Below are 17,518 nucleotides of genomic sequence, written 5' to 3'. Positions count from 1 at the left end.
TGGCTGATTTTTGTATTTTTAGTAGAGACAGGGTTTCACCGTGTTGGCCAGGCTGGTCTCGAACTCCTGACCTCAGGTGATCTGCCCACCTCAGCCTCCCAAAGTGCTGGGATTACAGGCGTGAGCCACTATGCCTGGCCTATGTTAAACTTTTTGAGGAACTACTAGATTATTTTCCAAAGTGGTGTCACCACTTAACATTCTCACCAGCAATATGTGAGGGTTCTGATTCCTCCATATCCTCACCAACACTTGTTATTATTAATCTTTTTGATTATAGCCTTCCTGGTGTATGTGTAATTATATTTCATCGTGGTTTTGATTTGTATTCCCTAATGTCTAATGACATCAAGCATCTTTTAACGTGTTTATTGGCCATTTTGATACCTTCTTTGGAAAAATATCTATTAAGATCTTTTGCATTTGTAAATTATCCAACCCATTTGTAAACTGTGTTGTCTTTTTATTATTGCTATATGAATTACAAAAAAAAAAAGTTCTGCTGGGTGTAGTGGCTCACACCTGTAATCCTAGCACTTTGGGAGGCCGAGGTGGGAAGATCACTTGAAGTCAGGAGTTTGAGAACAGCCTGGCCAACATGGTGAAACCCTGTCTCTACTGAAAATACAAAAAATTAGCCGGGTGTGGTGGCACATGCCAGTAATCCTAGCTACTTGGGAGGCTGAGGCATGAGAATCACATGAACCTTGGAGGCAGAGCTTGCAGTGAGTCGAGATCACACCACTTGCACTCCAGCCTGGGTGACAGAGCGAGACTCTGTCTCAAAAAAAAAAAAATGTTCTACAAGTCCCTTATCAGATATATGATTTGCAAAAATATTCTCCCATTCTCTGAGTCTTCAGTTTCTTGGTAGTGTTTTTTGAGAACAAAAGATTTTCATTTTGATGAAGTCCTATTTATCTATTTTTTCTTTTGTTGCTTATGTTTTTGGTGTCATATCTCAGAAAACATTGCCAAATCCAAGGTCGTGAAGATTTAGCCATATGTTTTCTTGTAAGAGTTTTATAGTTTTAGCTTTTTTACTTTTTATTTTTATTTATTTTTTAAACTTTTATTTTAGGTTGGGGGGTACATGTGAAGGTTTGTTACATAGGTGAATTCATGTCATGGGGGTTTGTTGTACAGATTATTTCATCACCCAGGTATTAAGCCCAGGACCCAATAGTTATCTTTTCTGCTCCTCTGTCTCCTCCCACCCTCCACCCTCAAGTAGACCCCAGCGTCTATTGTTTCCTTCTTTGTGTTTATGAGTTCTCATCATTTAGCTCCCACTTATAAGTGAGAACATGAGTTAATTGCTTTTTAGTTCCTGTGTTAGTTTGCTAAGGATAATAGCCTCCAGCTCCATCCATGTTCTTGCAAAAGTCATGATCTCGTTCTTTTTATTTTTTTTCTTTTTCTTTTTGAGATGGAGTCTCGCTCTGTCGCCCAAGCTGGAGTGCAGCGGTGCAATCTTGGCTCACTGCAACCTGCACCTCCCCAGTTCAAGTGATTCTCCTGCCTCAGCCTCCCGAGTAGCTGGGACTACAGGCATGTGCCACCAGGCTCGGCTAATTTTTTTTTTTTTTTTTTTTTTTGAGATAGAGTCTCACTCTGTCACCCAGGCTGGAGTGCAGTGGTGTGATCTCGGCTCACTGCAACCTCTGCCTCCTGGGTTCAAGTGATTCTCCTGCCTCAGCCTCCTGAGTAGCTGGGACTACAAGCGTGTGGCACCGCACCCGGCTAATTTTTTATTTTTAGTACAGACAGGGTTTCACCATGTTGGCCAGGCTGGTCTTGAACTCCTGACCTCAAGTGATCTGCCCACCTCAGCCTCCCAAAGTGCTGGGATTAAAAGCGTGAGCCACCCACCATGCCCAGCTGATCTCGTTCTTTTTTTTTTTTTTTTTTTGAGACGGAGTCTTGCTCTGTCGCCCAGGCTGGAGGGCAATGGCGTGATCTTGGCTCACTGCAACCTCCGCCTCCCAGGTTCAAGCCACTCTCCTGCCTCAGCCTCCCAGGTAACTGGGACTACAGGCATGCGCCACCATGCCCAGCTAATTTTTTTTTTTTTTTTTTTTTTTTTTGTATTTTTAGTAGACATGGTGCTTCACCATGCTGGCCAGGCTGATTTCAAACTCCTGACCTCAAGTGATCCGCCCACCTCGGCCTCCCAAAGTGTTGGGAGTACAGGCGTAAGCCACCTCTCCCAGCCCATCTCGTTCTATTTTATGGCTGCATATTTTTTATTTTTATTTATTTATTTTTGAGACAGAATCTTGCTCTGTTGACCAGGCTGGAGTTCAGTGGTGCAATCTTGGCTCACTGCAAGCTGCACCTCCCAGGTTCATGCCATTCTCCTGCCTCAGCCTCCAGAGTAGCTGTGACTACAGGTGCCCGCCACCATGCCCGGATACGTTTTTGTATTTTTAATAGAGATGGGATTTCACCGTGTTAGCCAGGATGGTCTCAATCTCCTGACCTCGTGATCTGCATGCCTCAGCCTCCCAAAGTGCTGGTATTACAGGCGTGAGCCACTGTGCCCGGTTTATTTTTAAAATTTTTATTAGAGACAAGGTCTCGCTTTGTTGACCAGGCTAGTCTTGAACCCCTGGCCTCAAGGGATCCTCCTGCCTCAGCCTTCCAAAGTGCTGGGACTGATTACAGGTGTGAGCCACTGTGCCCAGCCAATTTTATTTTTTACATTTAGGTCTTCGATCCATTTTGAGTTAATTTTTATATACCATGTGACATAGGAGTACAACTTCATACTTTTGCATCTGGGTATCTAGTTGTTCCAACCCCATTTATTAAAAACAATATTCTTTCCCCATTGTATAGTCTTTGCACTGTTGTTAAAAAATCAATTGAGCACAGAATCATGGGTTTATTTCCAGAGTGTCAACAGTATTCCATTGAACTATATCCAGCCGTAGGATAAATGCACCTGGTAGCAATAACAAGCATAACCTTCCAATGAGCCTTTATAGCAGATGCACCTGAATGTGTGTTCTGAGCTAGGGAATTCAGGAATAGCCAACCTGGAGATTTGTTCCTTGTCTGTAACATCTGCATCTCCAGCCAGTCCCATGGAACATGGGCCATACAGGGGCTTGAGGCCCTGAGTTATGGGTTAAATGAAAGGTGCCAAGTGGATTGTTAAGGGTAGGGTATTCACTGCAAATGCTGTATAAATTACAAAGTACTTTTTGCAAGTGGTTGTGGTTTTCCTGCCCAGCCCACTGCCACTGGATTCTCTCCCTTGTATGTAATCTCCCTAATAAAACCCCATGTCTCATTTGCTGGCTCTGGGACTCTCTTTGGCCTTTTGAACCTGGTGCCTTCCCAACTGAGGTTAATAGGGGTTCACCACAATATCATCCATATGTCAGTACCACACTGTCTTGATTATTGTTGCTTTGTAGTAGGTTTTAAAATTGAAGTGTGGGCCTTCCAACTTGGTTCTTCTTTTTCAAGATTGTTTCACAATTTATTTTTAATTCAAATCATGTTTTTAACCTTCTCTATACCAGGAAATATGTGAAGGGAACAAGACAAGAATGGTCAGTCAGGAAGGAGATGCTCTTAAAAAAATTAACAATGTGGTGGAGATTCTGATAGGGGAACTATTGATGTTTATAACAACATCACAAGGGGATTTAGCCAAATCTGGGAATTGTAAAACTGTGACTGAAGAGACAAGACTGAGAGCTGCTGGGCACAGTGGCTCACAACTGTAATCCCAACACTCGGGGAGGCTGAGGTGGGCAGATCACCTGAGGTCAAGAGTTTGAGACCAGCCTGGCCAACATGGTGAAACCCCGTCTTTACTAACAATACAAAAATTAGCCAGGTGTGGTGGCACCCACCTGTAATCCCAGCTACTTGGGAGGCAGAGGCAGGACAATCACTTGAATCCAGGAGGCAGAGGTTGCAGTGAGCCGAAATTGTGCCACTCCGTCTCAAAAAACAACAGCAACAACAACAACAACAAACACTGAGAGCTGGGAGAAGGAATAAGAGATAACCAAAAGAAGAGGTGAATATACCACATACCACATTCCAAGTAGGGGGAATAGCTTTCTTGAATCATGGAGTTGAGGTATGGCTATAACAAGGGAGAACAGGGTTCAAAAAAGCTTTAGCAGAGAATGCAAGACGAGAGCGGTAAAAGTTCAGTCTGAAGAAGAAGCAGAGACCTGCTTTTGTTTTGTTTTGTTTTGTTTTGTTTTGTTTTGTTTTGTTTGAGACAAGAGTCTTCCTCTGTCGCCCAGGCTAGAGTGCAGTGGCGCCATCTCAGCTGACTGCAACCTCGCCTCCCAGGGTCAAGTGATTCTCCTGCCTCAGCCTCCTGAGTAGCTGGGATTAGAGGCGCCCGCCACCATGCCTGGCTAATTTTTGTATTTTTAGTAGACACGGGGTTTTACCATGTTGGTCAGGCTGGTCTCGAACTCCTGACCTCGTAATCCACCTGCCTCGGCCTCCCAAAGCCCTGGGATTACAGGCGTGATCCACCGCACCCAGCCAAGAGACCTGCTTTTTATCGCAAGGACGATGAAGAGTCATTTTCAACATTTAAAGAATGATGGGGGAACATAATCATTTTACATTTAGAAGTGTCGCTCTGGCTGTAGAGTGGAAAACGGCTAGAAATGCAGAATGCTGAAGGAAGGGACACAATTAGGGGTCTTTTGAAGGAAAAGATGGTGCAAGTTGAACTGTGATGGTGGCAGGAGCATAGAGAGGAGTGGGAAGACTGTGAGACACTTCCTAGGGAGTGTTTACAGGACTTGATTATTCCCCAGAGGTGAGAGGTAAGGGAGAGAGGAATGGAAGCTGGCTCCTAATTTGTCATGATATGAAACTTTGAGCATGTTGTAGCTTTTGAATAATGTAAACCCCAGATTAACAAAATTAAAAATGGGAAAGTGGAGTCTTTTCTATTTTCCAAAAATCTCCCAGGAAACAAAATTATGCCTGTAACTTGTGTGGCCTTTAGCTATTGTGCATTTTTGTTTGTTTGTTTGTTTTAAACCACTTTGAGTGATCCTTATAAATACATAAATGCCGGTGCGAACAGGGAACATGAAAACCAAGTGAGAGGTTGTGACTGCAGGCATTCCAAGGCAACCCAGATGGTGTTCCTGACAATAGAACAGTTTCTCTCCATCTACTGTTGTCTCCCACCTAGACTAGGAGAGCTTCCCAAGCAGTCTTCCAACTTCCAGTCTTGTCTTTTCCAATTGTCCTCTCCATCACTGCAGTGCAACCACAATAGTTTTTCAAAAAGGCACATCTCAGACTGTCATCCCCTTTATATAAAACTTTCCAGTGGCTTCCTATTGCCATCAGGACAAAGTTCAGACACTCAACATCGTTGTTTCTGCATAATCTGGCGCCCGCCTGCCTGCCTGCTTGATCTCTTGCTACTCTCTACCTTACATGGTGCTCCAGCCACACTGAACTGTCCTCAGTTCCTCTAACAATCCGTGCTCGCTCTCTCACCTCTTGGTTCTCTTTTACTGCATCTTTCTTTGCCTACTATTATGCCTACTTGTGTTTCAGGTCCTGCCTTAGACATCGCTTCCTCTGGAAAGCTTCCCTGACCTTTCAGATTTGGGTTAGCGACCTCCTTTTGTGTAGCATCGTTGCATGCCTTGTGTCAATCAATTTGATGGGGTTCAGCTTTCTTGTGGTCTGGTTTGGTCTAGGGATAGATTTTAGACTTTCAGAAAAAGTGAATGGACTGTGTTTCTGTAACCGAGTATCCCCATTTTTCTACGAGATAATTTAATTATTTTATTATTTTCTCTTCTCTTCATTTTCCCCCTGTTCCCTGTATCCTACGTAGCCCTTTAGAAATGCAAACATAACCTTTCATCTCCCCTCACCAGACATTCCTTACAGGGCAAGTTCATCTAACTGTGCTCTCTAAGAGGGGTCTCTCCTCGAGAGCTGACAATCAATTTGCAAAGTAAAGCATGCCCCCAGGGAACTCTCATCTCCAGGGGGTCACCTCGGAAGTCACACCCACTAGGAGGGGATGCGAAAAGCATGCCTACTTGGCCACTTTTACAACTTGCTTCTGCCAGGAAGGCGCCAATTCAACTGCCCAGTAGATAACTGCCTGGAAGCAGGGGCATCCCACCCTTGCTCATTTCCTTCCCTCCCTTATAAAAATGCCCACTCTCTACTCTAAAGGAGAAGTGGCACATTCAAAGGCAGGAAACTTTGTGCCCTTTTCCCCAAGCTAGCTTGGGAATAAATTCACTTTTTTTGTAACAGACTTCACTCTTGTTAATTGAGTGAAGTATACGGCAAGTAACTAACCTGCTTTTCAGTTACATGTTCTTCAAATAGCCCTGGAGGGATATGGATTCTCTTATGTGTTGGGTGATACAAAGCTGCTATATAGCAACTGGCCAGTATGTGCTCCACAGTGATTCTAGTTTGCCAAGAGATGATTAGTCTGAAGACAGAGTTATGTACTTTTGTGACGGCTGAGGAAATGAACAGGGAATCAGATCTTAGGAGAAGGCTGACCCATGTCCACTGGAGAGAGGAATGGACGGCCAATCTCCAGAGCTCCCATATGAAGTTCTACTCCATATTTTTAGCCTGGGATTTTTTTTTTCATAGCGTGTGACATAGAAGGAAACCTGGACAATTTTTTCTTCTTCTTCCTCCTCTTCTTCTCCTTTTTTTTTTTTTTTTTTTTTTTTTTTGCGACAGAGTCACACTCTGTTGCCCAGGCTGGAGTGCAGTGGCGTGATCTCGACTCACCACAACCTCCACCTCCAGGGCTCAAGCGATTCTTGTGCCTCAATCTCCTGAGTAGCTGGGATTACAGTGGGATTACAGCCACACACCACCATACCGGGCTAATTTTTTTTTTTTTTTTAAATAGAGATGGGGTTTCACCATGTTGGCCAGGCTGGTCTCAAAGTCCTGACCTCAAGTGATCCACCTGCCTCAGCCTCCCAAAGTGCTGGGATTACAGGTGTGAGCCACCACACCTGGCCTAGCCCGGACAATTTTTTTTTTTTTTTTGAGACAGAGTTTCACTTTTGTTGCCCAGGCTGGAGTGCAATGGCACGATCTCGGCTCACTGCAACCTCCATCTCCCACGTTCAAGTGATTCTTCTGCCTCAGCCTCCTGAGTAGCTGGGATTACAGGCATGCGACACCACACCCAGCTAATTTTGTATTTTTAGTAGAGACAGGGTTTCTCCATGTTGGTCAGGCTGGTCTCGAACTCCCAACCTTAGGTGATCCACCCGCCTCAGCCTCCCAAAGTGTTGGGATTACAGGCATGAGCCACTGTGCCTGACCTTTTTTTTTTTTTTTTAGACAGAGTTTTGCTCTTGTCACTCAAGCTGTAGTGCAATGGTGCGATCTCGGCTCACTGCAACCTCCACCTCCCAGGTTCAAGCAATTCTCCTTACTCAGCCTCCCCAGTAGATGGGATTACAGGCGCTCGCCACCATGACCGGCTAATTTTTGTATTTTTAGTAGAGACGGGGTTTCGTGTTGGCCAGGCTGGTCTTGAACTCCTGGCCTCAGGTAATCTGCCCACCTCGGCCTTCCAAAGTGCTGGGATTACAGGAATGAGCCACTGCTCCTGGCCCCTGGACAATTTTTGAAGCAGCTATATCGAAACTTCCTTGTTAACAACAAACAGTTTTTAGTAAATCATTCACAAAATAACCCGCACTGAATAGCTCTACTTCCTGCCATTTTCTTTCAACACAAAATTTCTGCAAAATAAACTCCAAGGTAGATAAATGAGGAAAACTGTTACGTAATATCGTTATTTATTTATTTATGCCCTATTAATTTTTTTGTAGAGATGGGGTTTCACCATATTGCCCAGGCTAATCTCAAACTCCTGGACTCAAGTGATCTGCCTGCCTCAGCCTCCTAAAGTGCTGGTATTACAGGCGTGATTCACTGCACCTGGCCTTGAAATGGTTATTTATACACCAGTAAAAAGTCACCCAATTGCTTATCAAAAGCAACAAACATGGAGAAAATTGAAAGGAAGAACAATTGAGATCTAATGCTTCTTTCTGGTAATAATTACCCAGCGGGCTAGTTATCTCGCTGGGCCACTGCCATTTGGAGAAAGTATTTGTAATGAAAGAACACCTGCCCTTCTGATCATTTTAGAAGATAAGCATACATCACTCAAACTCATATCAGCCAACACATAGCTGGTTTAAAAAATAAATGAGGAGAAAGGAAAGGAGGAAGAAAACACATTTCTTCTATAACTTGCTGGAAACCCTTAGGATCTCCTCAAAGAGTTCACCTCTTTGATCCCAAATCTCATAATAATAGTGCTGTTCAGATTCTGTACAAACCTCAAGGAATGGTGCTCCCACTTGAGCACATGCAGTGTAACCTAAACATATTCCCAAATGCAAGGTCAAAAGCCCAGGCCAAGAAAATGCAAACCTCAAAAAATCCAATAAACGGTGTTCTCCATGAGATAGCAAAGGGTATAACAATGCCTGTGATGGAAGAAACATATTTGAGAAAGTCCTGCTGCTTCCTTGCTTCCTTGTAAACACACACACACACACACACACACTCACTTTCTTTCTAAGGGGCAATGTTTTGAAGACAAGTCTGGACTGGGCTGGGCAAAGAGCTGGAAAGTACAATAAGATCCTGGAGGAATAACTCACCATGAGGATAGGACACAGGGCTGGTGGGCTGGCTTCTGAACTTCCACATAGAGGGGAAAACAGATTGTTGGTTCAGGGTCTTAGAGAGGGGCCTCTTGGAACAAATACAGTTGACTGGCAAGCTTGAGTGCAGGGAAAAGATTTTTCAAGTGCATCTGAAAGCCAGTTTGATGAGAATCTTTTTTTTTGTTTTTGAGACAGAGTTTCACTCTGTTGCCCAGGCTGGAGTGCAATGGCGCGATCTTGGTTCACTGCAGCCTCTGCCTCCCAGGTTCCAGTGATTCTCCTGCCTCAGCCTCCCGAGTAGCTGGGATTACAGGCATGCACCACAACACTCGGCTAATTTTTTTGTATGTTTAGTAGAGATGGGGTTTCATCATGTTGGCCAGGCTGGTCTCAAACTCCTGACTTCAAATCATCTACCCTCCTCAGCCTCCTAAAGTGCTGGGATTACAGGTGTGAGCCACTGTGCCTGGACTTTCAATGAGGAGAATCTTTAACAGACTGTGACATGGAGAAGGACTACTGTGGCCTGCAGAGGAGTTGGCATAAATAGCATTAGCCACATTGACAGCAGGACAGGAGTATGAGCCACTTGGCTTGAGTCTGCCTGGGTTTCAGCAGGCAGCTACGCCAAGCCTCCTGCTTAAATATTAATAGCACCAACAATAGCACAGTGATTCCAGAGCCATGAGCTGCTGGGGCAGCTGTTGTGATACAGCACTGTTCAGGGGTACTTACCTGAGTTCCAGCCCCACTGAGAAGACAAGCTACTTCTAGGACATTGTTGGGACATGTTAGAAGGACTTTACAGCATATTTCCATATGTATCAGGGAGAAACAATGTGCTAAAGGATGATTCTCAAAGGCAGAACTTCACAAACTTTTAAACATCTTGGCACATATTAAATAGCACATTTAGATTCTGCTCATAGCCAGAGACAGCCATCTTGGGAGCTCAGGCTGGTCCAAGCTCCATTTGATTATCTCAGGGCTAAGGGATTCAATATTGAGATTAGGGCAACCCATTTGGGCACATCAGTTAGAAAGCTGTGCTTAATGAACTCAGTAAATTCTTTGTGGGGAGACAAATATAAAAAAAAACAAGGACATTTTCAGCAAAGCATAGATTCTAAAATTTGTTTTAAAATTTTTTTTCGGAAACTCTACTTACCTTGGAGGTAATTTTTTTTTTAAAAAAAGAGATGAGTAAAACATTTTTACAGATCAGTCTTAGCCATGTCCCTATATCTCAAGAACTTTCCAGAGTGGAACCATGGCTAATGGTTAGAAAGTGAGAGGGGGCCTCTCCTCCCTGAAACCTGCCCTTCTACACCATTCTCAATAGTTAGATGGAGAGTCTGTCAAATGGAAAGAACCACGCAGCATGAGAACAATGGGCCCATCAAATATCCTTTAAGGGATGACCTTCACTGTAGCCAGCTTCTCCCAGGCCTCCAAGGTAAGAAAAGAGAGCTGGAAGTACTAACATCTAAGAGAATCCGGTGATTCTGCAAGTCAAGGAGGAGAATCATTCACAAAAGGGTAGAAATAACTGGTTTAGAAGTGGTGCCAAGAAGAACTTGGGTGCTTAACTTCTACTGCTCCCCTTCCTTTCAGAGCCTCTGAGAAGGTTCAACGCCACCTGCTTCCTGACCAGTGTCAAATCCGGGCCATTACAGTCCCTGAACAGACCCTCCTCCATGCTATCGCCACCTTCTGTCTTGTGGCCTGATATTGACATTTTTGCCTAAAATCCAACTGGAGTCCTTGGATTTTCTGACAAGCAAAATTTTAATATAAATACTAGATAGTATAACATGTCAATAACCAATAGTTTTCAAGCAGGTGAAGTATGCTGTCCTCACCATGGGACTTATGGTCCTGAAGAGGCTTCACCCTTGAGTTGCAAAATCTCCTTAGAGGAAATTCTCCTGAAAGAGGCTTGTAACTGCTCTGGGACATCTGTTTTCACAGGAGGCCAAGGGAGCAGGTGCATGAGCAGCTGAGAGGCGATGTCTTGTTTATAATGTAAACCCTCCATGGTTCACACTCCTCCAGACCCAGATTCTTGGCCGAATAGCATAAAGATGAGTCATCAAAGAGGGTTAAAGGAAAAACAAAGGGGAAATGCAGCAATATAACAGAGCAAAAAGAAATAAAATCAGTACAACCAAATATATCTAAAATGGGACCCACAGGAGCCTAAAAGGATAACAGATTAGGATGGCTAGAGTCAGTATTTCCCAATTCAACTTTAAGAATTAAAAAATGAGATATGTTGGAAGGCGAGTTTCCAATGTCTAATAAAATTCAGAATACTCATACCTTTTGACCAAGAAGTATACTTCTTAGAATTTATTAATATATACCCATGTAAGAGACACAGAGGTATATTATTAATAAGATGAATGTACGGCCAGGCATGGTGGCTGAGGCAGGAGGATCACTTGAGTCCAGGAGTTTTGAGACCAGCCTAAGTAACATGACGAAACCCCCATCTCTACAAAAAAATACAGAGTTTTTTTATTTTTATTTTGTAGAGACGGAGGTCTGACTATGTTGCCCAAGCTGCTCTGGTTTAGAAGTGGTGCCAAGAAGAACTTAGGTGCTAAACTTCTACTGTTCCCCCTCCCTTCAGAGCCTCTGAGAAGGTTCGTTGCCACCTGCTTCCTGACCAGTGTCAAATCTGGGCCATTACAGTCCCTGAGCAGTCCCAGGGACTGTTATGATATCCATTTAGTTTCCTTCAATCAGTTTCTGTTTCTCAGACTTTCTTTGTTTCTTATTAACCTGTCATTTTTATGCCAGGCACGGTGGCTCATGCCTGTAATCCCAGCACTTTGGGAGGCCTAGGTGGACGTGTCACCTGAGGTCATGAGTTCGAGAGCAGCCTGGCCAACATGATAAAACCCCATCTCTACTAAAAATACAAAAATTAGCCAGGTACGGTGGTGCTACTTGGGAGGCTGAGGCAGGAGAATCACTTGAACCAGGAGGCAGAGGTTGCAGTGAGCTGAGATCGCGCCAATGCACTCTAGCCTGGATGACAGAGCAAGATGCCGTCTCAAAAAACAAAAAACAGAAACAAACAAAAAATCTTTGTCATTTTTAAAGAGTACAGGCTACTAACCATTTAATTATCCCCTGGTTTGGGTAAGTCTGATGTTTCTTCAAGATGTATGCTTTTTTATCGAAAGGAATACCATAGAAGTAATGATGTGGTTTTCTCATTACATTACATCAGGGGTGCAGGACTTGTACTTCACTATTGATGAAAACTTTTTTTTTTTTGAGACAGGGTCTTACTCTATTGCCCAGGCTGGAGTACAGTGGTACAATCACGTCTCACTGCAGCCTCAACTTCCCCGGGCTCAGGTGACCCTCCCATGTCAGCCTCCCAAGTAGCTGGGACTACAGGTGCACACCACCACACCTGGATAATTTTTGTGTTTTTTGCAGGGATGAGGTTTTTCCATGTTGCCCAGACTGGCCTCAAACTCCTGGTCTCAAGCGATCTGCCTGTCTTGGCCTCCAAAAGTGCTAGGATTACAGGCATGAGCCACCATGTCCAGCCCTGATGATAATATTTATCACTTGGTTAATGTGTTCACCAAGTTTCTCCACTATCAAATTAATTAATGATTACATTGTGTTCACTGATTAATAGTTAATTAGTACTTTGTAGCAATATGCCTTAATCTTTTTACTATAAGGTAGAACATTCTCCCCATTTATTCATTCATTTTAAAATTTATATCACTGTGTGTTCACATACATTTATTTTCCTCTGAGGTTTAATCTGTAACACTTTTTTTTTTTGAGATGGTGTCTCGCACTGTCGCCCAGGCTGTAGTGCAATGGCACAATCTTGGCTCACCGCAACCTCCACCTCCTGGGTTCAAGCAATTCTCCTGCCTCAGCCTCCTAAGTAGTTGGGATTACAGGCACATGCCATCACTCCCAGCTAATTTTTTGTATTTTTAGTAGAGACGGGGTTTCACTATGTTGGCTAGGCTGGTCTCGAACTCCTGACCTTGTGATCTGCCTGCCTCAGCCTCCCAAAGTGCTGGGATTACAGGTGTAAGCCACTGCGCCCGGCCTCAATCTGTAACTATTACTACAAATAGTTAAATATTGTCCAAATTGTCCCGGATTTGGCCAGTGGGAGTTTCTTCAAACTGACTCCTATGTCCTTTTGACATGTACCCTTAATCTTTTTGTTTTCCTTTTAGACACAGGGTCTTGCCATGTTGCCCAGGCTGGAATGCAGTGGTTATTCACAGATACCATCCCACTACTAATCAGCAAGGAAATTTTGATCTGGTTTATTTCTAGTCTGAGCCAGGTCACCCCTCCTTATGTAACCTGGTGGTCCTCTGCTCCCAAGAGGTCACCATATTGATGTTAAACTTAGCACAGTCACTTGATTGGCATAGTGCACTATAACTCAGAACTCCTGGACTCAGTGATCCTCCTGCCTTAGTCTCCTGAGTAGTTGGAACTACAGGCACACACCACCATACCTGGCACCCTTCAGTCTTTGAGCTCTTCCTTACTTTCTGGCAAAACAAGATACGCCCAGGTCATCTTGTATTTTCCCTGTCACAGCCGTAGAGACAGCCATTTTTCCAAGGAGTACTGGTTCTTTTTATGTGACAATGGTATTTAGAAACCAAGATCTGGATGGTAAGTGTGTTCACTACTACCAGTGTGTCATTCCATCTAGGAGCCCTTTAGGAGGAGCCTGAGTGACAATCGGTTTTACCGTTACATTTCTTCATTTTGCTCACTGATACCTCCAAGATTGCTCTCTATGCCAAATAGCTTCTATTTGCCCCACCATATCCAGTTTCCAGCCTTCTCTGTGTTGCTCTCTGCCCAGGAGCCTGAATGGTATGGACCATAATGATCAGTTGCTAAGTCCACTGTCATTCTGATTGGATTCAGCCAGTGCAGAGCCTCAGTAAGAAAAAAAGAAGAAAGAGGAGAGGAAAGTCGGGGTATTTATCACCTTGCCTCCTTCCCCACCAGGTGTCTTTGAATTGGCTGTGTCCCTCGACTGGAAGCCCCCATTTTTCTCAGGACCTCTAACTCTACAATGTTCTCTCCTCCCTGTTGCTGGTAACTGCACCCCAAACCCTACTTCAGGTAGTAATCTCCATGATTCTCCTGAATTCAAACCTTTGTAAATAAACCCTCCTCAAATGATCTGAGTTAAAATTGCTATCTGTTTCTATTGGGATGCAGACACCCTCTGGGTAAAAATATGAATACTCCAAAGTTGCTTTCCCTGTTTCCCAAGATATGTGGTGGCCAATGATTCAAAAAAAACAAGGCTTCTTGTGAAGCTGCAACTCTGATATGAAAGCTTTCCTTTTTCAGGGCAAGGGTAAGGTTGCCAGACAGAAATGGTTTGGGCTTTGAGAGTTATATAGTCTCTGTTGCAGCTTCTCTACTCTGCCATTGTAGTGCAAAAGCAATTACAGAAAACAGGTAAACAAATGGGCTTTCTCCTGACATACAAGGACCACTCCTAAGGTGTTCTAATTCAGTAAAATGTTTGTTGTAGGATTTTGTTAGATTGTTTATACAATCAAGGAGCATATTATTTGTAAGCTTCATTTTACAGTTTGGGAAACTGAAAATTATTGAAGTCAATGGTTTGCCCTATGTCTTATAACTATGCAGTGGAAGTAGCAGTAATATTCGGATACCAAATTATTTGTTCCCATTACCATGAAGAATTTCTTTGAACAAGGTATTGTGAAGGTAATACTATTCTGGAGAACAGTTGATAGAACAGAGATTTTTGAGGCTAAGAAGGTCTAAGGGTTTATTGAAAATCATACCATCTGTTAGTAGGCTTAGTTCTAGACAGGATGTATCATTATATGGTTGTGTATATTATAACAGTATGACCAGGGGAAAAAGTGAGACATTTTGATTGTCTTCCTAACTAGGTTCTTTGCTATCACAGAGCTACTGAATCAAATCATTCTGAAGGCTGCTCTACCTTTAAACTTTCCAGTTCTGTTATAATTAAATAGTTTGAGTTGGGCTTTCTGTCTTGCTACTGAAAGCATTCTAATAGACAGCCAGAGCTTCCTGCTGTTTATTGATCAAGAAGCCAAAAGAAAATATTTAGCAACCAGACGCTATTGAGTATATAATACCATTGATATATGCTTATTTCATCCTGATTTTTCTTTCTGAAATGCTATAAACTTTTCAGCTTAAAAGCTTACAGCAAAAGTGAAAGTGTTTGTTTTGCATATTCAGGAAAACTCATTAAATATTTTCAGTTACTCAGATATTATTTAACTTGTAATATACTTGAGTATATGTGTTGCATGAAAACTATTCATAACTTAGAGTGAAAGCAGGATATATAAAATTATGTTGAAATATCTTTAAATGAATTTTATAGTCTCCCATTAATTTGTCCATCTAGGCAGTCATGAACTATTTATTGAATGTCCACTAAGTGCAAGCTAGAACCAGTGGAATTAGAGCAGGCAAAGTGTGCAATCCAAACACAATAAGAGGCAGTGAAGCTCCAGTATGGTCATTTTATGACCATTTTATCACCTTCTTTTTAAAAAACTAGTATCTATTGGTGAAATGCTAACTTGTTATTTATAAAATGAATTTAGGAAGGGGATGATTGACAGTTGTCACAGCCTATTTTGTGCTGCTATAACAGGGTAATTTATAAAGAACAGTCATCTATTCTTACAGTTCTGGAGGCTGGAAAGTCCAAAATCAAGGCATTTGGTCTGGTGAGAGCATTCTTGCTATAGCCTCACACAGAAGGCAGAGACGCAAGCTAGTGAAATGCTGCATGAAGCCTCTTTTTAAACGACCTTAAATCCATTAAAGATGGAGCAGCTCTTATGGCCTAATCACCTCTTACAGGTCCCACTTCTTAATACTATCACATTGGCAACACCTAAATTTTGGAGGGCACCCATTCAAACAGTAGTAATGGTCCCCCCACCCTCCCCCTCCCCTTCCTCCTCCCCCTCCCCTCCCCCTCCCCTCCCTCTCCCCCTCCCCTCCCCCTCCCCTCCCCTCCCCCTCCCCTCCCCTCCCCCTCCCCTCCCCCTCCCCCTCCCCTCCCCCTCCCCTTCTCCCCTCCCCTCCCCCTCCCCTCCCCTTCTCCCCTCCCCTCCCCCTCCCCTCCCCTCCCCTCCCCCTCCCCCTCCCCTCCCCCTCCCCCTCCCCTCCCCTCCCCCTCCCCTCCCCCACCTTCCCCTCCCCTTCTCCCCTCCCCTCCTCTCCCCTTCTCCCCTCTTCTCCCCTTCTCCCCTCCTCTCCCCTTCTCCCCTCCTCTCCCCTTCTCCACTCCTCTCCCCTTCTCCACTCCTCTCCCCTTCTTCCCTACCCTCCCCTCCGCTTCCCTTCCCTGTTCTTTCTTTTTTTCCTTTTTCTGTCCATACATGCTCTTCCACCATGTGGCTGCACCGGAGTCTCCGAGCCTACTGATGCTCAAAAGGCTGCCTGATTTACGAATCATTCATCAAACCATAGCAATGGCTTTTCATTTGTTTGCAAGCAAAGTAATGGCAATTCTATTTTTTTTTTTTTTTTTTTGAGACGGAGTCTTGCTCTGTCCCCCAGGCTGGAGTGCAGTGGCGAGATCTCAGCTCACTGCAAGCTCCGCCTCCCAGACTCATGCCATTCTCCTGGCTCAGCCACTGGAGTAGCTGGGACTACAGGCGCACGCTGCCACGCCCGACTAAGTTTTTTGTATTTTTAGTAAAGACAGGGTTTTACCGTGTTAGCCAGGATGGTCTTGATCTCCTGACCTCGTGATCCGCCCGCCTCGGCCTCCCAAAGTGCTGGGATTACAGGCTTGAGCCACCGCGCCCGGCCGTAATGGCAATTCTACAGTGAAAATACTCTTGCAATTCCAATAAGAAAAAAGTGGAGGCGGGGGCGGGGAGGGTGGAAGTATTCCAAATGTTTTTAATGCTTTTCCTAGTCTGTTAAGTTTCTTTGTTTTGTTGGAATGCCTAAGTCAATGAATTCAGTATTGATTTATTTCAAAGGCTTGAAGGCTGGAAGCCTTGAGAAAGAATGAAAAGAAGGAAAGATTTTCCTCGACTGTATTAAGCCTTGAGGCATAGAAACTGTAGTCATGAAAAGCACATCAGAGACATCTTTGTTCCTTGTTAAGACCTGTGGAAAATACCTCCATGGCTAGGGTTGAAAGGTATAATATTACTGATTAGTGAGAAGATTTATCATTTAAGCAGGATTTCTTAATCCCACCAAAGTAAACTAGACTGTATCATGAGCATGCTGGAGCTCCACTGCATCTTGCTGTGTTCAGTTTACACACTTTGTCTGCTCCAATTCCACTGGTTCTAGCTTGCACTTAGTGGACATTCAATCAACAGTTCATGACTGACTACCCAGACAAATTAATGGAAGACTGTATCATTCATTTGAGGATCTTTTTAATTTAATTTTTACTCTAACACTTCCCATCAGGCATGTTAAGTATTTTAGTTCTGTTTTTTTTTTTTTTCAGTTATAAAAAAATAAGTGGTTTAGTGAAAAGGCATGAGTTCAAAGAGTGTTTTGATGCAGGTGTGGCGGTTCATGCTTGTAATCCCAGAACTTTGGGAGGCCAAGACAGAAGGATTGCTTAAAGCCAGGAGTTTGAAACCAGCCTAGATAACATAGCAAAACTCCTGCTCTATGAAAAAATTTTTTAAAAATTAGCTGGGCATGGTGGCATGCATCTGTAGTCCTAGCTACTCAGCAGGCTGAGGTGGGAGGAGCCCTTGAGCCCAGGAGTTCTAGGTTATAGTGAGCTA

The sequence above is a fragment of the Pongo pygmaeus genome, chromosome 7 (assembly GCF_028885625.2).
Source record: "Pongo pygmaeus isolate AG05252 chromosome 7, NHGRI_mPonPyg2-v2.0_pri, whole genome shotgun sequence".
In the NCBI taxonomy this organism is placed as follows: Eukaryota; Metazoa; Chordata; class Mammalia; order Primates; family Hominidae; genus Pongo; species Pongo pygmaeus.
This window is presented reverse-complemented; position numbering follows the sequence as displayed.